The 20,091-nt window shown below is 48.2% G+C and overlaps 1 protein-coding gene across 1 annotated transcript in view; it reads left to right on the forward strand.

The window, feature by feature from the left end:
* LOC140207942 (uncharacterized) overlaps window positions 1-20,091 on the forward strand; it is a 39,970-nt gene that overhangs the window by 10,654 nt on the left and 9,225 nt on the right. The window lies entirely within an intron of this gene.

Below are 20,091 nucleotides of genomic sequence, written 5' to 3' on the forward strand. Positions count from 1 at the left end.
AAACAAGCCCTTCCGAGCTGTAAACATTATCAACGTCCGACACTAAACCTCTTTGCTGCAACCTGTCTATCCTTTCCAGCTCGAACCGCCTCTGCATCTGGGTATGTCCTCACACAAAACAAGCCCTTCCGAGCTGTAAACATTATCAACGTCCGACACTAAACCTCTTTGCAGCAACCTGTCTATCCTTTCCAGCTCGAACCGCCTCTGCATCTGGGTATGTCCTCACACAAAACAAGCCCTTCCGAGCTGGAAACGTTATCAACGTCCGATACTAAACCTCTTTGCTGCAACCTCTCTATCCTTTCCAGCTCGAACCGCCTCTGCATCTGGTAATGTCCTCACACAAAACAAGCCCTTCCGAGCTGTAAACATTATCAACGTCCGACACTAAACCTCTTTGCAGCAACCTGTCTATCCTTTCCAGCTCGAACCGCCTCTGCATCTGGGTATGTCCTCACACAAAACAAGCCCTTCCGAGCTGTAAACATTATCAACGTCCGACACTAAACCTCTTTGCTGCAACCTCTCTATCCTTTCCAGCTCGAACCGCCTCTGCATCTGGGTATGTCCTCACACAAAACAAGCCCTTCCGAGCTGGAAACATTATCAACGTCCGACACTAAACCTCTTTGCTGCAATCTGTCTATCCTTTCCAGCTCGAACCGCCTCTGCATCTGGGTATGTCCTCACACAAAACAAGCCCTTCCGAGCTGTAAACATTATCAACGTCCGACACTAAACCTCTTTGCTGCAACCTCTCTATCCTTTCCAGCTCGAACCGCCTCTGCATCTGGGTATGTCCTCACACAAAACAAGCCCTTCCGAGCTGGAAACATTATCAACGTCCGACACTAAACCTCTTTGCTGCAATCTGTCTATCCTTTCCAGCTCGAACCGCCTCTGCATCTGGGTATGTCCTCACACAAAACAAGCCCTTCCGAGCTGTAAACATTATCAACGTCCGACACTAAACCTCTTTGCTGCAACCTCTCTATCCTTTCCAGCTCGAACCGCCTCTGCATCTGGGTATGTCCTCACACAAAACAAGCCCTTCCGAGCTGTAAACATTATCAACATCCGACACTAAACCTCTTTGCAGCAACCTGTCTATCCTTTCCAGCTCGAACCGCCTCTGCATCTGGGTATGTCCTCACACAAAACAAGCCCTTCCGAGCTGTAAACATTATCAACGTCCGACACTAAACCTCTTTGCTGCAACCTGTCTATCCTTTCCAGCTCGAACCGCCTCTGCATCTGGGTATGTCCTCACACAAAACAAGCTCTTCCGAGCTGTAAACATTATCAACGTCCGACACTAAACCTCTTTGCTGCAATCTGTCTATCCTTTCCAGCTCGAACCGCCTCTGCATCTGGGTATGTCCTCACACAAAACAAGCCCTTCCGAGCTGTAAACATTATCAGGGTCCGACACTAAACCTCTTTGCTGCAACCTCTCTATCCTTTCCAGCTCGAACCGCCTCTGCATCTGGGTATGTCCTCACACAAAACAAGCCCTTCCGAGCTGTAAACATTATCAACGTCCGACACTAAACCTCTTTGCTGCAATCTCTCTATCCTTTCCAGCTCGAACCGCCTCTGCATCTGGGTATGTCCACACACAAAACAAGCCCTTCCGAGCTGTAAACATTATCAACGTCCGACACTAAACCTCTTTGCTGCAATCTGTCTATCCTTTCCAGCTCGAACCGCCTCTGCATCTGGGTATGTCCTCACACAAAACAAGCCCTTCCGAGCTGTAAACATTATCAGGGTCCGACACTAAACCTCTTTGCTGCAACCTCTCTATCCTTTCCAGCTCGAACCGCCTCTGCATCTGGGTATGTCCTCACACAAAACAAGCCCTTCCGAGCTGTAAACATTATCAACGTCCGACACTAAACCTCTTTGCTGCAACCTGTCTATCCTTTCCAGCTCGAACCGCCTCTGCATCTGGGTATGTCCTCACACAAAACAAGCCCTTCCGAGCTGTAAACATTATCAACGTCCGACACTAAACCTCTTTGCAGCAACCTGTCTATCCTTTCCAGCTCGAACCGCCTCTGCATCTGGGTATGTCCTCACACAAAACAAGCCCTTCCGAGCTGGAAACGTTATCAACGTCCGATACTAAACCTCTTTGCTGCAACCTCTCTATCCTTTCCAGCTCGAACCGCCTCTGCATCTGGTAATGTCCTCACACAAAACAAGCCCTTCCGAGCTGTAAACATTATCAACGTCCGACACTAAACCTCTTTGCTGCAACCTCTCTATCCTTTCCAGCTCGAACCGCCTCTGCATCTGGGTATGTCCTCACACAAAACAAGCCCTTCCGAGCTGGAAACATTATCAACGTCCGACACTAAACCTCTTTGCTGCAATCTGTCTATCCTTTCCAGCTCGAACCGCCTCTGCATCTGGGTATGTCCTCACACAAAACAAGCCCTTCCGAGCTGTAAACATTATCAACGTCCGACACTAAACCTCTTTGCTGCAACCTCTCTATCCTTTCCAGCTCGAACCGCCTCTGCATCTGGGTATGTCCTCACACAAAACAAGCCCTTCCGAGCTGGAAACATTATCAACGTCCGACACTAAACCTCTTTGCTGCAATCTGTCTATCCTTTCCAGCTCGAACCGCCTCTGCATCTGGGTATGTCCTCACACAAAACAAGCCCTTCCGAGCTGTAAACATTATCAACGTCCGACACTAAACCTCTTTGCTGCAACCTGTCTATCCTTTCCAGCTCGAACCGCCTCTGCATCTGGGTATGTCCTCACACAAAACAAGCCCTTCCGAGCTGTAAACATTATCAACATCCGACACTAAACCTCTTTGCAGCAACCTGTCTATCCTTTCCAGCTCGAACCGCCTCTGCATCTGGGTATGTCCTCACACAAAACAAGCCCTTCCGAGCTGTAAACATTATCAACGTCCGACACTAAACCTCTTTGCTGCAACCTGTCTATCCTTTCCAGCTCGAACCGCCTCTGCATCTGGGTATGTCCTCACACAAAACAAGCTCTTCCGAGCTGTAAACATTATCAACGTCCGACACTAAACCTCTTTGCTGCAATCTGTCTATCCTTTCCAGCTCGAACCGCCTCTGCATCTGGGTATGTCCTCACACAAAACAAGCCCTTCCGAGCTGTAAACATTATCAGGGTCCGACACTAAACCTCTTTGCTGCAACCTCTCTATCCTTTCCAGCTCGAACCGCCTCTGCATCTGGGTATGTCCTCACACAAAACAAGCCCTTCCGAGCTGTAAACATTATCAACGTCCGACACTAAACCTCTTTGCTGCAATCTCTCTATCCTTTCCAGCTCGAACCGCCTCTGCATCTGGGTATGTCCACACACAAAACAAGCCCTTCCGAGCTGTAAACATTATCAACGTCCGACACTAAACCTCTTTGCTGCAATCTGTCTATCCTTTCCAGCTCGAACCGCCTCTGCATCTGGGTATGTCCTCACACAAAACAAGCCCTTCCGAGCTGTAAACATTATCAGGGTCCGACACTAAACCTCTTTGCTGCAACCTCTCTATCCTTTCCAGCTCGAACCGCCTCTGCATCTGGGTATGTCCTCACACAAAACAAGCCCTTCCGAGCTGTAAACATTATCAACGTCCGACACTAAACCTCTTTGCTGCAATCTGTCTATCCTTTCCAGCTCGAACCGGCTCTGCATCTGGGTATGTCCTCACACAAAACAAGCCCTTCCGAGCTGTAAACATTATCAACGTCCGACACTAAACCTCTTTGCTGCAACCTGTCTATCCTTTCCAGCTCGAACCGCCTCTGCATCTGGGTATGTCCTCACACAAAACAAGCCCTTCCGAGCTGTAAACATTATCAACGTCCGACACTAAACCTCTTTGCAGCAACCTGTCTATCCTTTCCAGCTCGATCGCCTCTGCATCTGGGTATGTCCTCACACAAAACAAGCCCTTCCGAGCTGTAAACATTATCAACGTCCGACACTAAACCTCTTTGCTGCAACCTGTCTATCCTTTCCAGCTCGAACCGCCTCTGCATCTGGTAATGTCCTCACACAAAACAAGCCCTTCCGAGCTGTAAACATTATCAACGTCCGACACTAAACCTCTTTGCTGCAACCTGTCTATCCTTTCCAGCTCGAACCGCCTCTGCATCTGGGTATGTCCTCACACAAAACAAGCTCTTCCGAGCTGTAAACATTATCAACGTCCGACACTAAACCTCTTTGCTGCAATCTGTCTATCCTTTCCAGCTCGAACCGCCTCTGCATCTGGGTATGTCCTCACACAAAACAAGCCCTTCCGAGCTGTAAACATTATCAACGTCCGACACTAAACCTCTTTGCAGCAACCTGTCTATCCTTTCCAGCTCGAACCGCCTCTGCATCTGGGTATGTCCTCACACAAAACAAGCCCTTCCGAGCTGTAAACATTATCAACGTCCGACACTAAACCTCTTTGCTGCAACCTCTCTATCCTTTCCAGCTCGAACCGCCTCTGCATCTGGTAAGTCCTCACACAAAACAAGCCCTTCCGAGCTGTAAACATTATCAACGTCCGACACTAAACCTCTTTGCTGCAATCTGTCTATCCTTTCCAGCTCGAACCGCCTCTGCATCTGGGTATGTCCTCACACAAAACAAGCCCTTCCGAGCTGTAAACATTATCAACGTCCGACACTAAACCTCTTTGCTGCAACCTCTCTATCCTTTCCAGCTCGAACCGCCTCTGCATCTGGGTATGTCCTCACACAAAACAAGCCCTTCCGAGCTGGAAACATTATCAACGTCCGACACTAAAACTCTTTGCTGCAATCTGTCTATCCTTTCCAGCTCGAACCGCCTCTGCATCTGGGTATGTCCTCACACAAAACAAGCCCTTCCGAGCTGTAAACATTATCAACGTCCGACACTAAACCTCTTTGCAGCAACCTGTCTATCCTTTCCAGCTCGAACCGCCTCTGCATCTGGGTATGTCCTCACACAAAACAAGCCCTTCCGAGCTGTAAACATTATCAACGTCCGACACTAAACCTCTTTGCTGCAACCTGTCTATCCTTTCCAGCTCGAACCGCCTCTGCATCTGGGTATGTCCTCACACAAAACTAGCTCTTCCGAGCTGTAAACATTATCAACGTCCGACACTAAACCTCTTTGCTGCAATCTGTCTATCCTTTCCAGCTCGAACCGCCTCTGCATCTGGGTATGTCCTCACACAAAACAAGCCCTTCCGAGCTGTAAACATTATCAGGGTCCGACACTAAACCTCTTTGCTGCAACCTCTCTATCCTTTCCAGCTCGAACCGCCTCTGCATCTGGGTATGTCCTCACACAAAACAAGCCCTTCCGAGCTGTAAACATTATCAACGTCCGACACTAAACCTCTTTGCTGCAATCTCTCTATCCTTTCCAGCTCGAACCGCCTCTGCATCTGGGTATGTCCACACACAAAACAAGCCCTTCCGAGCTGTAAACATTATCAACGTCCGACACTAAACCTCTTTGCTGCAACCTCTCTATCCTTTCCAGCTCGAACCGCCTCTGCATCTGGGTATGTCCTCACACAAAACAAGCCCTTCCGAGCTGTAAACATTATCAACGTCCGACACTAAACCTCTTTGCTGCAATCTGTCTATCCTTTCCAGCTCGAACCGCCTCTGCATCTGGGTATGTCCACACACAAAACAAGCCCTTCCGAGCTGTAAACATTATCAACGTCCGACACTAAACCTCTTTGCTGCAATCTGTCTATCCTTTCCAGCTCGAACCGCCTCTGCATCTGGGTATGTCCTCACACAAAACAAGCCCTTCCGAGCTGTAAACATTATCAGGGTCCGACACTAAACCTCTTTGCTGCAACCTCTCTATCCTTTCCAGCTCGAACCGGCTCTGCATCTGGGTATGTCCTCACACAAAACAAGCCCTTCCGAGCTGTAAACATTATCAGGGTCCGACACTAAACCTCTTTGCTGCAACCTGTCTATCCTTTCCAGCTCGAACCGCCTCTGCATCTGGGTATGTCCTCACACAAAACAAGCCCTTCCGAGCTGTAAACATTATCAACGTCCGACACTAAACCTCTTTGCTGCAATCTGTCTATCCTTTCCAGCTCGAACCGCCTCTGCATCTGGGTATGTCCTCACACAAAACAAGCCCTTCCGAGCTGTAAACATTATCAACGTCCGACACTAAACCTCTTTGCTGCAACCTGTCTATCCTTTCCAGCTCGAACCGCCTCTGCATCTGGGTATGTCCTCACACAAAACAAGCCCTTCCGAGCTGTAAACATTATCAACGTCCGACACTAAACCTCTTCGCTGCAATCTGTCTATCCTTTCCAGCTCGAACCGCCTCTGCATCTGGGTATGTCCTCACACAAAACAAGCCCTTCCGAGCTGTAAACATTATCAACGTCCGACACTAAACCTCTTTGCAGCAACCTCTCTATCCTTTCCAGCTCGAACCGCCTCTGCATCTGGGTATGTCCTCACACAAAACAAGCCCTTCCGAGCTGTAAACATTATCAACGTCCGACACTAAACCTCTTTGCAGCAACCTGTCTATCCTTTCCAGCTCGAACCGCCTCTGCATCTGGGTATGTCCTCACACAAAACAAGCCCTTCCGAGCTGTAAACATTATCAACGTCCGACACTAAACCTCTTTGCTGCAACCTCTCTATCCTTTCCAGCTCGAACCGCCTCTGCATCTGGGTATGTCCTCACACAAAACAAGCCCTTCCGAGCTGTAAACATTATCAACGTCCGACACTAAACCTCTTTGCTGCAACCTCTCTATCCTTTCCAGCTCGAACCGCCTCTGCATCTGGGTATGTCCTCACACAAAACAAGCCCTTCCGAGCTGTAAACATTATCAACGTCCGACACTAAACCTCTTTGCTGCAACCTGTCTATCCTTTCCAGCTCGAACTGCCTCTGCATCTGGGTATGTCCTCACACAAAACAAGCCCTTCCGAGCTGTAAACGTTATCAGGGTCCGACACTAAACCTCTTTGCAGCAACCTCTCTATCCTTTCCAGCTCGAACCGCCTCTGCATCTGGGTATGTCCTCACACAAAACAAGCCCTTCCGAGCTGTAAACATTATCAAAGTCCGACACTAAACCTCTTTGCAGCAATCTGTCTATCCTTTCCAGCTCGAACCGCCTCTGCATCTGGGTATGTCCTCACACAAAACAAGCCCTTCCGAGCTGTAAACATTATCAACGTCCGACACTAAACCTCTTTGCTGCAATCTGTCTATCCTTTCCAGCTCGAACCGCCTCTGCATCTGGGTATGTCCTCACACAAAACAAGCCCTTCCGAGCTGTAAACATTATCAACGTCCGACACTAAACCTCTTTGCTGCAACCTCTCTATCCTTTCCAGCTCGAACCGCCTCTGCATCTGGGTATGTCCTCACACAAAACAAGCCCTTCCGAGCTGTAAACATTATCAGGGTCCGACACTAAACCTCTTTGCTGCAACCTGTCTATCCTTTCCAGCTCGAACTGCCTCTGCATCTGGGTATGTCCTCACACAAAACAAGCTCTTCCGAGCTGTAAACATTATCAACGTCCGACACTAAACCTCTTTGCTGCAATCTGTCTATCCTTTCCAGCTCGAACCGCCTCTGCATCTGGGTATGTCCTCACACAAAACAAGCCCTTCTGAGCTGTAAACATTATCAATGTCCGACACTAAACCTCTTTGCTGCAACCTCTCTATCCTTTACAGCTCGAACCGCCTCTGCATCTGGTAATGTCCTCACACAAAACAAGCCCTTCCGAGCTGTAAACATTATCAACGTCCGATACTAAACCTCTTTGCTGCAATCTGTCTATCCTTTCCAGCTCGAACCGCCTCTGCATCTGGGTATGTCCTCACACAAAACAAGCCCTTCCGAGCTGTAAACATTATCAACGTCCGACACTAAACCTCTTTGCTGCAACCTGTCTATCCTTTCCAGCTCGAACCGCCTCTGCATCTGGGTATGTCCTCACACAAAACAAGCCCTTCCGAGCTGTAAACATTATCAACGTCCGACACTAAACCTCTTTGCTGCAATCTGTCTACCCTTTCCAGCTCGAACCGCCTCTGCATCTGGGTATGTCCTCACACAAAACAAGCCCTTCCGAGCTGTAAACATTATCAATGTCCGACACTAAACCTCTTTGCTGCAATCTGTCTATCCTTTCCAGCTCAAACCGCCTCTGCATCTGGTAATGTCCTCACACAAAACAAGCCCTTCCGAGCTGTAAACATTATCAACGTCCGACACTAAACCTCTTCGCTGCAATCTGTCTATCCTTTCCAGCTCGAACCGCCTCTGCATCTGGGTATGTCCTCACACAAAACAAGCCCTTCCGAGCTGTAAACATTATCAACGTCCGACACTAAACCTCTTTGCTGCAACCTCTCTATCCTTTCCAGCTCGAACCGCCTCTGCATCTGGGTATGTCCTCACACAAAACAAGCCCTTCCGAGCTGTAAACATTACAAACGTCCGACACTAAACCTCTTTGCAGCAACCTGTCTATTCTTTCCAGCTCGAACCGCCTCTGCATCTGGGTATGTCCTCACACAAAACAAGCCCTTCCGAGCTGTAAACATTATCAACGTCCGACACTAAACCTCTTTGCTGCAATCTGTCTATCCTTTCCAGCTCGAACCGCCTCTGCATCTGGGTATGTCCTCACACAAAACAAGCCCTTCCGAGCTGTAAACATTATCAACGTCCGACACTAAACCTCTTTGCTGCAACCTCTCTATCCTTTCCAGCTCGAACCGCCTCTGCATCTGGGTATGTCCTCACACAAAACAAGCTCTTCCGAGCTGTAAACATTATCAACGTCCGACACTAAACCTCTTTGCAGCAACCTCTCTATCCTTTCCAGCTCGAACCGCCTCTGCATCTGGGTATGTCCTCACACAAAACAAGCCCTTCCGAGCTGTAAACATTATCAACGTCCGACACTAAACCTCTTTGCTGCAACCTCTCTATCCTTTCCAGCTCGAACCGCCTCTGCATCTGGGTATGTCCTCACACAAAACAAGCCCTTCCGAGCTGTAAACATTATCAACGTCCGACACTAAACCTCTTTGCTGCAAACTGTCTATCCTTTCCAGCTCGAACCGCCTCTGCATCTGGGTATGTCCTCACACAAAACAAGCCCTTCCGAGCTGTAAACATTATCAACGTCCGACACTAAACTTCTTTGCTGCAACCTCTCTATCCTTTCCAGCTCGAACCGCCTCTGCATCTGGGTATGTCCTCACACAAAACAAGCCCTTCCGAGCTGTAAACATTATCAACGTCCGACACTAAACCTCTTTGCAGCAACCTGTCTATCCTTTCCAGCTCGAACCGCCTCTGCATCTGGGTATGTCCTCACACAAAACAAGCCCTTCCGAGCTGTAAACATTATCAACGTCCGACACTAAACCTCTTTGCTGCAACCTCTCTATCCTTTCCAGCTCGAACCGCCTCTGCATCTGGGTATGTCCTCACACAAAACAAGCCCTTCCGAGCTGTAAACATTATCAACGTCCGACACTAAACCTCTTTGCTGCAACCTCTCTATCCTTTCCAGCTCGAACTGCCTCTGCATCTGGGTATGTCCTCACACAAAACAAGCCCTTCCGAGCTGTAAACATTATCAACGTCCGACACTAAACCTCTTTGCTGCAACCTCTCTATCCTTTCCAGCTCGAACCGCCTCTGCATCTGGGTATGTCCTCACACAAAACAAGCCCTTCCGAGCTGTAAACATTATCAACGTCCGACACTAAACCTCTTTGCTGCAACCTCTCTATCCTTTCCAGCTCGAACCGCCTCTGCATCTGGGTATGTCCTCACACAAAACAAGCCCTTCCGAGCTGTAAACATTATCAACGTCCGACACTAAACCTCTTTGCTGCAAACTGTCTATCCTTTCCAGCTCGAACCGCCTCTGCATCTGGGTATGTCCTCACACAAAACAAGCCCTTCCGAGCTGTAAACATTATCAACGTCCGACACTAAACCTCTTTGCTGCAACCTCTCTATCCTTTCCAGCTCGAACCGCCTCTGCATCTGGGTATGTCCTCACACAAAACAAGCCCTTCCGAGCTGTAAACATTATCAACGTCCGACACTAAACCTCTTTGCAGCAACCTGTCTATCCTTTCCAGCTCGAACCGCCTCTGCATCTGGGTATGTCCTCACACAAAACAAGCCCTTCCGAGCTGTAAACATTATCAGGGTCCGACACTAAACCTCTTTGCTGCAATCTGTCTATCCTTTCCAGCTCGAACCGCCTCTGCATCTGGGTATGTCCTCACACAAAACAAGCCCTTCCGAGCAGTAAACATTATCGGGGTCCGACACTAAACCTCTTTGCTGCAACCTCTCTATCCTTTCCAGCTCGAACCGCCTCTGCATCTGGGTATGTCCTCACACAAAACAAGCCCTTCCGAGCTGTAAACATTATCAACGTCCGACACTAAACCTCTTTGCTGCAACCTCTCTATCCTTTCCAGCTCGAACCGCCACTGCATCTGGTAATGTCCTCACACAAAACAAGCCCTTCCGAGCTGTAAACATTATCAACGTCCGACACTAAACCTCTTTGCTGCAATCTGTCTATCCTTTCCAGCTCGAACCGCCTCTGCATCTGGGTATGTCCTCACACAAAACAAGCCCTTCCGAGCTGTAAACATTATCAACGTCCGACACTAAACCTCTTTGCAGCAACCTCTCTATCCTTTCCAGCTCGAACCGCCTCTGCATCTGGGTATGTCCTCACACAAAACAAGCTCTTCCGAGCTGTAAACATTATCAACGTCCGACACTAAACCTCTTTGCTGCAACCTCTCTATCCTTTCCAGCTCGAACCGCCTCTGCATCTGGGTATGTCCTCACACAAAACAAGCCCTTCCGAGCTGTAAACATTATCAGGGTCCGACACTAAACCTCTTTGCTGCAATCTGTCTATCCTTTCCAGCTCGAACCGCCTCTGCATCTGGGTATGTCCTCACACAAAACAAGCCCTTCCGAGCTGTAAACATTATCAACGTCCGACACTAAACCTCTTTGCTGCAATCTGTCTATCCTTTCCAGCTCGAACCGCCTCTGCATCTGGGTATGTCCTCACACAAAACAAGCCCTTCCGAGCTGTAAACATTATCAACGTCCGACACTAAACCTCTTTGCTGCAATCTGTCTATCCTTTCCAGCTCGAACCGCCTCTGCATCTGGGTATGTCCTCACACAAAACAAGCCCTTCCGAGCTGTAAACATTATCAACGTCCGACACTAAACCTCTTCGCTGCAATCTGTCTATCCTTTCCAGCTCGAACCGCCTCTGCATCTGGGTATGTCCTCACACAAAACAAGCCCTTCCGAGCTGTAAACATTATCGGGGTCCGACACTAAACCTCTTTGCTGCAACCTCTCTATCCTTTCCAGCTCGAACCGCCTCTGCATCTGGGTATGTCCTCACACAAAACAAGCCCTTCCGAGCTGTAAACATTATCAACGTCCGACACTAAACCTCTTTGCTGCAATCTGTCTATCCTTTCCAGCTCGAACCGCCTCTGCATCTGGGTATGTCCTCACACAAAACAAGCCCTTCCGAGCTGTAAACATTATCAACGTCCGACACTAAACCTCTTTGCAGCAACCTCTCTATCCTTTCCAGCTCGAACCGCCTCTGCATCTGGGTATGTCCTCACACAAAACAAGCCCTTCCGAGCTGTAAACATTATCAACGTCCGACACGAAACCTCTTTGCAGCAACCTCTCTATCCTTTCCAGCTCGAACCGCCTCTGCATCTGGGTATGTCCTCACACAAAACAAGCCCTTCCGAGCTGTAAACATTATCGGGGTCCGACACTAAACCTCTTTGCTGCAACCTGTCTATCCTTTCCAGCTCGAACCGCCTCTGCATCTGGGTATGTCCTCACACAAAACAAGCCCTTCCGAGCTGTAAACATTATCAACGTCCGACACTAAACCTCTTTGCTGCAATCTGTCTATCCTTTCCAGCTCGAACCGCCTCTGCATCTGGTAATGTCCTCACACAAAACAAGCCCTTCCGAGCTGTAAACATTATCAACGTCCGACACTAAACCTCTTTGCTGCAACCTGTCTATCCTTTCCAGCTCGAACCGCCTCTGCATCTGGGTATGTCCTCACACAAAACAAGCCCTTCCGAGCTGTAAACATTATCAACGTCCGACACTAAACCTCTTTGCAGCAACCTCTCTATCCTTTCCAGCTCGAACCGCCTCTGCATCTGGTAATGTCCTCACACAAAACAAGCCCTTCCGAGCTGTAAACATTATCAACGTCCGACACTAAACCTCTTTGCTGCAACCTCTCTATCCTTTCCAGCTCGAACCGCCTCTGCATCTGGGTATGTCCTCACACAAAACAAGCTCTTCCGAGCTGTAAACATTATCAACGTCCGACACTAAACCTCTTTGCAGCAACCTCTCTATCCTTTCCAGCTCGAACCGCCTCTGCATCTGGGTATGTCCTCACACAAAACAAGCCCTTCCGAGCTGTAAACATTATCAACGTCCGACACTAAACCTCTTTTCTGCAATCTGTCTATCCTTTCCAGGTCGAACCGCCTCTGCATCTGGGTATGTCCTCACACAAAACAAGCCCTTCCGAGCTGTAAACATTATCAACGTCCGACACTAAACCTCTTTGCAGCAACCTGTCTATCCTTTCCAGCTCGAACCGCCTCTGCATCTGGTAATGTCCTCACACAAAACAAGCCCTTCCGAGCTGTAAACATTATCAACGTCCGACACTAAACCTCTTTGCAGCAACCTCTCTATCCTTTCCAGCTCGAACCGCCTCTGCATCTGGGTATGTCCTCACACAAAACAAGCCCTTCCGAGCTGTAAACATTATCAACGTCCGACACTAAACCTCTTTGCAGCAATCTGTCTATCCTTTCCAGCTCGAACCGCCTCTGCATCTGGGTATGTCCTCACACAAAACAAGCCCTTCCGAGCTGTAAACATTATCAGGGTCCGACACTAAACCTCTTTGCTGCAACCTGTCTATCCTTTCCAGCTCGAACCGCCTCTGCATCTGGGTATGTCCTCACACAAAACAAGCCCTTCCGAGCTGTAAACATTATCAACGTCCGACACTAAACCTCTTTGCTGCAACCTGTCTATCCTTTCCAGCTCGAACCGCCTCTGCATCTGGGTATGTCCTCACACAAAACAAGCCCTTCCGAGCTGTAAACATTATCAACGTCCGACACTAAACCTCTTTGCAGCAACCTGTCTATCCTTTCCAGCTCGAACCGCCTCTGCATCTGGGTATGTCCTCACACAAAACAAGCCCTTCCGAGCTGTAAACATTATCAACGTCCGACACTAAACCTCTTTGCAGCAACCTCTCTATCCTTTCCAGCTCGAACCGCCTCTGCATCTGGGTATGTCCTCACACAAAACAAGCCCTTCCGAGCTGTAAACATTATCAACGTCCGACACTAAACCTCTTTGCTGCAACCTGTCTATCCTTTCCAGCTCGAACCGCCTCTGCATCTGGGTATGTCCTCACACAAAACAAGCCCTTCCGAGCTGTAAACATTATCAACGTCCGACACTAAACCTCTTTGCTGCAATCTGTCTATCCTTTCCAGCTCGAACCGCCTCTGCATCTGGGTATGTCCTCACACAAAACAAGCCCTTCCGAGCTGTAAACATTATCAACGTCCGACACTAAACCTCTTTGCTGCAACCTGTCTATCCTTTCCAGCTCGAACCGCCTCTGCATCTGGGTATGTCCTCACACAAAACAAGCCCTTCTGAGCTGTAAACATTATCAACGTCCGACACTAAACCTCTTTGCTGCAACCAGTCTATCCTTTCCAGCTCGAACCGCCTCTGCATCTGGGTATGTCCTCACACAAAACAAGCCCTTCCGAGCTGTAAACATTATCAGGGTCCGACACTAAACCTCTTTGCAGCAACCTCTCTATCCTTTCCGGCTCGAACCGCCTCTGCATCTGGGTATGTCCTCACACAAAACAAGCCCTTCCGAGCTGTAAACATTATCAACGTCCGACACTAAACCTCTTTGCTGCAACCTCTCTATCCTTTCCAGCTCGAACCGCCTCTGCATCTGGGTATGTCCTCACACAAAACAAGCCCTTCCGAGCTGTAAACATTATCAACGTCCGACACTAAACCTCTTTGCTGCAACCTCTCTATCCTTTCCAGCTCGAACCGCCTCTGCATCTGGGTATGTCCTCACACAAAACAAGCCCTTCCGAGCTGTAAACATTATCAACGTCCGACACTAAACCTCTTTGCAGCAACCTGTCTATCCTTTCCAGCTCGAACCGCCTCTGCATCTGGGTATGTCCTCACACAAAACAAGCCCTTCCGAGCTGTAAACATTATCAACGTCCGACACTAAACCTCTTTGCAGCAACCTGTCTATCCTTTCCAGCTCGAACTGCCTCTGCATCTGGGTATGTCCTCACACAAAACAAGCCCTTCCGAGCTGTAAACATTATCAACGTCCGACACTAAACCTCTTTGCAGCAACCTGTCTATCCTTTCCAGCTCGAACCGCCTCTGCATCTGGGTATGTCCTCACACAAAACAAGCCCTTCCGAGCTGTAAACATTATCAGGGTCCGACACTAAACCTCTTTGCAGCAACCTGTCTATCCTTTCCAGCTCGAACCGCCTCTGCATCTGGGTATGTCCTCACACAAAACAAGCCCTTCCGAGCTGTAAACATTTTCAACGTCCGACACTAAACCTCTTTGCTGCAACCTCTCTATCCTTTCCAGCTCGAACCGCCTCTGCATCTGGGTATGTCCTCACACAAAACAAGCCCTTCCGAGCTGTAAACATTATCAACGTCCGACACTAAACCTCTTTGCTGCAACCTCTCTATCCTTTCCAGCTCGAACCGCCTCTGCATCTGGGTATGTCCTCACACAAAACAAGCCCTTCCGAGCTGTAAACATTATCAACGTCCGACACTAAACCTCTTTGCTGCAATTTGTCTATCCTTTCCAGCTCGAACCACCTCTGCATCTGGGTCTGTCCTCACACAAAACAAGCTCTTCCGAGCTGTAAACATTATCAACGTCCGACACTAAACCTCTTTGCTGCAACCTGTCTATCCTTTCCAGCTCGAACCGCCTCTGCATCTGGGTATGTCCTCACACAAAACAAGCCCTTCCGAGCTGTAAACATTATCAACGTCCGACACTAAACCTCTTTGCTGCAATCTGTCTATCCTTTCCAGCTCGAACCGCCTCTGCATCTGGGTATGTCCTCACACAAAACAAGCCCTTCCGAGCTGTAAACATTTTCAACGTCCGACACTAAACCTCTTTGCTGCAACCTCTCTATCCTTTCCAGCTCGAACCGCCTCTGCATCTGGGTATGTCCTCACACAAAACAAGCCCTTCCGAGCTGTAAACATTATCAACGTCCGACACTAAACCTCTTTGCAGCAACCTCTCTATCCTTTCCAGCTCGAACCGCCTCTGCATCTGGGTATGTCCTCACACAAAACAAGCCCTTCCGAGCTGTAAACATTATCAACGTCCGACACTAAACCTCTTTGCAGCAACCTCTCTATCCTTTCCAGCTCGAACCGCCTCTGCATCTGGTAATGTCCTCACACAAAACAAGCCCTTCCGAGCTGTAAACATTATCAACGTCCGACACTAAACCTCTTTGCTGCAATCTGTCTACCCTTTCCAGCTCGAACCGCCTCTGCATCTGGTAATGTCCTCACACAAAACAAGCCCTTCTGAGCTGTAAACATTATCAATGTCCGACACTAAACCTCTTTGCTGCAACCTCTCTATCCTTTCCAGCTCGAACCGCCTCTGCATCTGGGTATGTCCTCACACAAAACAAGCCCTTCCGAGCTGTAAACATTATCAGGGTCCGACACTAAACCTCTTTGCAGCAACCTCTCTATCCTTTCCAGCTCGAACCGCCTCTGCATCTGGGTATGTCCTCACACAAAACAAGCCCTTCCGAGCTGTAAACATTATCAACGTCCGACACTAAACCTCTTTGCAGCAACCTCTCTGTCCTTTCCAGCTCGAACCGCCTCTGCATCTGGGTATGTCCTCACACAAAACAAGCCCTTCCGAGCTGTAAACATTATCAACGTCCGACACTAAACCTCTTTGCTGCAATCTCTCTATCCTTTCCAGCTCGAACCGCCTCTGCATCTGGGTATGTCCTCACACAAAACAAGCTCTTCCGAGCTGTAAGCATTATCAACGTCCGACACTAAACCTCTTTGCTGCAACCTCTCTATCCTTTCCAGCTCGAACCGCCTCTGCATCTGGGTATGTCCTCACACAAAACAAGCCCTTCCGAGCTGTAAACATTATCAACGTCCGACACTAAACCTCTTTGCAGCAACCTGTCTATCCTTTCCAGCTCGAACCGCCTCTGCATCTGGGTATGTCCTCACACAAAACAAGCCCTTCTGAGCTGTAAACATTATCAACGTCCGACACTAAACCTCTTTGCTGCAACCTGTCTATCCTTTCCAGCTCAAACCGCCTCTGCATCTGGGTATGTCCTCACACAAAACAAGCTCTTCCGAGCTGTAAACATTATCAACGTCCGACACTAAACCTCTTTGCAGCAACCTCTCTATCCTTTCCAGCTCGAACCGCCTCTGCATCTGGGTATGTCCTCACACAAAACAAGCCCTTCCGAGCTGTAAACATTATCAACGTCCGACACTAAACCTCTTCGCTGCAACCTGTCTATCCTTTCCAGCTCGAACCGCCTCTGCATCTGGGTATGTCCTCACACAAAACAAGCCCTTCCGAGCTGTAAACATTATCAACGTCCGACACTAAACCTCTTTGCAGCAACCTCTCTGTCCTTTCCAGCTCGAACCGCCTCTGCATCTGGGTATGTCCTCACACAAAACAAGCCCTTCCGAGCTGTAAACATTATCAGGGTCCGACACTAAACCTCTTTGCTGCAATCTCTCTATCCTTTCCAGCTCGAACCGCCTCTGCATCTGGGTATGTCCTCACACAAAACAAGCTCTTCCGAGCTGTAAACATTATCAACGTCCGACACTAAACCTCTTTGCTGCAACCTCTCTATCCTTTCCAGCTCGAACCGCCTCTGCATCTGGGTATGTCCTCACACAAAACAAGCCCTTCTGAGCTGTAAACATTATCAACGTCCGACACTAAACCTCTTTGCTGCAACCTGTCTATCCTTTCCAGCTCAAACCGCCTCTGCATCTGGGTATGTCCTCACACAAAACAAGCTCTTCCGAGCTGTAAACATTATCAACGTCCGACACTAAACCTCTTTGCAGCAACCTCTCTATCCTTTCCAGCTCGAACCGCCTCTGCATCTGGGTATGTCCTCACACAAAACAAGCCCTTCCGAGCTGTAAACATTATCAACGTCCGACACTAAACCTCTTCGCTGCAACCTGTCTATCCTTTCCAGCTCGAACCGCCTCTGCATCTGGGTATGTCCTCACACAAAACAAGCCCTTCCGAGCTGTAAACATTATCAACGTCCGACACTAAACCTCTTTGCTGCAACCTCTCTATCCTTTCCAGCTCGAACCGCCTCTGCATCTGGGTATGTCCTCACACAAAACAAGCCCTTCTGAGCTGTAAACATTATCAAAGTCCGACACTAAACCTCTTTGCAGCAACCTCTCTATCCTTTCCAGCTCGAACCGCCTCTGCATCTGGTAATGTCCTCACACAAAACAAGCCCTTCCGAGCTGTAAACATTATCAATGTCCGACACTAAACCTCTTTGCTGCAACCTCTCTATCCTTTCCAGCTCGAACCACCTCTGCTTGTCTGCCACGTGATCTTCTCGTTGCCATTTCTCCCTCTCGAGCTGTCTCTGTCTTTCTGCCTCTCTCTTGAACTGTTTTAATTTCAATTCATGCTCCATTCTTAATATTTCCAACCGAAGCTGAAGCTCATCCTCAGCAGATTCACCTTCCACGAACAACTCTAACGCCACCTCATCAAACGTTCCCTTATCTATATAATGCTGGGCTATTACCATCTGCATCTGAGCTTTCCTCATTTTAGTGGTCACCTTTAGTTTTAACTTTAGAGCAATTCCCAACAGCACGGCCCTCGTAGCATCATCCAACACTTCCGGGGTTGGTTCCAACAGAAACTTCTCAACACTAACATCCATTTCTGCTGTTTTTTCCACACAGCAAAATCAAAAGGGATTTCCCCCAATCAATTCAAACCAGCCTCTCGACCAGTTTGTTCATATCGCGGATGCAGGCGCCAATTTATGTCACGTACTCCGTGATGGGATAAACAACCAGCAGAGGTGGAAAACACTTTGGAGTCCAGTATTGCTATAAATGATTAATATTTATTGCTAACTACGCAACACAGTAATATAAATGTAAATAAATCAAACAAGTTTGCAATGATTATATATAAGTAAATCAGTAAGTATGGAAATATAGAGACATAAAAACATAGAAAATAGGTGCAGAAGTAGGCCATTCGGCCCCTCGAGCCTGCACGCCATTCAGTATGATCATGGCTGATCATCCAACTCAGAACCCTGTACCTGCCTTTCCTCCATACCCCCTGATCCCTTTAGCCACAAGGGCCATATCTAACTCCCTCTTAAATATAGCCAATGAACTGGACTCAACTGTTTCCTGTGGCAGAGAATTCCACAGATTCACCACTCTCTGTGTGAAGAAGTTTTTCCTCATCTTGGTCCTAAAAGGCTTCCCCTTTAACCTCAAACTATGACCCCTCGTTCTGGACTTCCTCAAAATCGGGAACAATCTTCCTACATCTAGCCTGTCCAATCCCTTTCGGATTTTGTACGTTTCAATAAGATCCCCCCTCAATCTTCTAAATTCCAGCAGGTATAAGCCTAGTCGATACAGTCTTTCATTATATGAAAGTCCTGCCATCCCAAGAATCAATCTGGTCAACCTTCTTTGTACTCCCTCTATGGCAAGAATGTCTTTCCTCAGATTAGGGGACCAAAACTGCACACAATACTCCAGGTGTGGTCTCACCAAGGCCTTGTACAACTGCAGTAGTACTTCCCTGCTCCTGTACTCGAATCCTCTTGCTATGAATGCCAGCATACCATTTGCCTTTTTCACCGCCTGCTGTACCTGCATGTCCACTTTCAATGACTGGTGTACAATGACACCCAGGTCTCGTTGCACCTCCCCTTTTCCTAATCGGCCACCATTCAGATAATAATCTGTTTTCCTATTCTTGCCACCAAAGTGGATAACCTCACATTTATCCACATTAAATTGCATCTGCCATGAATTTGCCCACTCACCTAACCTATCCAAGTCACCCTGTATGAAAAAAGCAGCTTCTTTAAGTCTAGGGGTAAAAAAATACAGCCTTACGATGATGAGTAAAGTTCAGTTCAATTCAGTTTCAGTTCATGGCATTGAGTTGAGTAATGACGGAGAGAGAGAGAGGGAGAGATTTGAGTCTTCAAGTGAGCGGACGCCGTCGATTTTCTCGCTTTCCTTTGAAATCCTTTAAAAGTCACCGACTGTGAATTTAACAAAGGGGACTGGTTTTCTGTGGTGGAGCTATCTCCCAGGTGAGGGTGAACACATGGACAACTCCCCATCAGTCATCCCCTTTCCTCTTTTCACTGCAAGAGCAAAAGATCAATCCTCCAAAACCCACTTTTCATGCGGGCACAACAATGCTCATTCAGTGTCCAGAACCTGTGTCTCAGGTCTATCATCTGACATCTATTTTATCTTCCCGTGCTGAGCATCAACTGTCGTTCAAATAATCCCTCCTTCCTCTCTCTGTGAAAGAAATGCAAACAGGCAAAAATCCTTGAAGAAAGTATCAGCAACCTGCCTAAAATCATAACATCAGGTGTCCATTAAATAGTGCTGCCTTCGGTCACAATGGCAACTTACAAGCTGCTTGGTGCTGTCTCCAACTCCAACTCAGTAGAAATCCAAAGTTACTTTCATTGCCTTAAGGCGACAGTCCAACCGTTAGTCTTTGTCTCTCTCTCTTTTACAAACAAGCTGTTGGTGTTAAATAACTCTCTCCCCCTCTCT

The sequence above is a fragment of the Mobula birostris genome, chromosome 13, assembly GCF_030028105.1.
Source record: "Mobula birostris isolate sMobBir1 chromosome 13, sMobBir1.hap1, whole genome shotgun sequence".
NCBI classification, from domain to species: Eukaryota; Metazoa; Chordata; class Chondrichthyes; order Myliobatiformes; family Myliobatidae; genus Mobula; species Mobula birostris.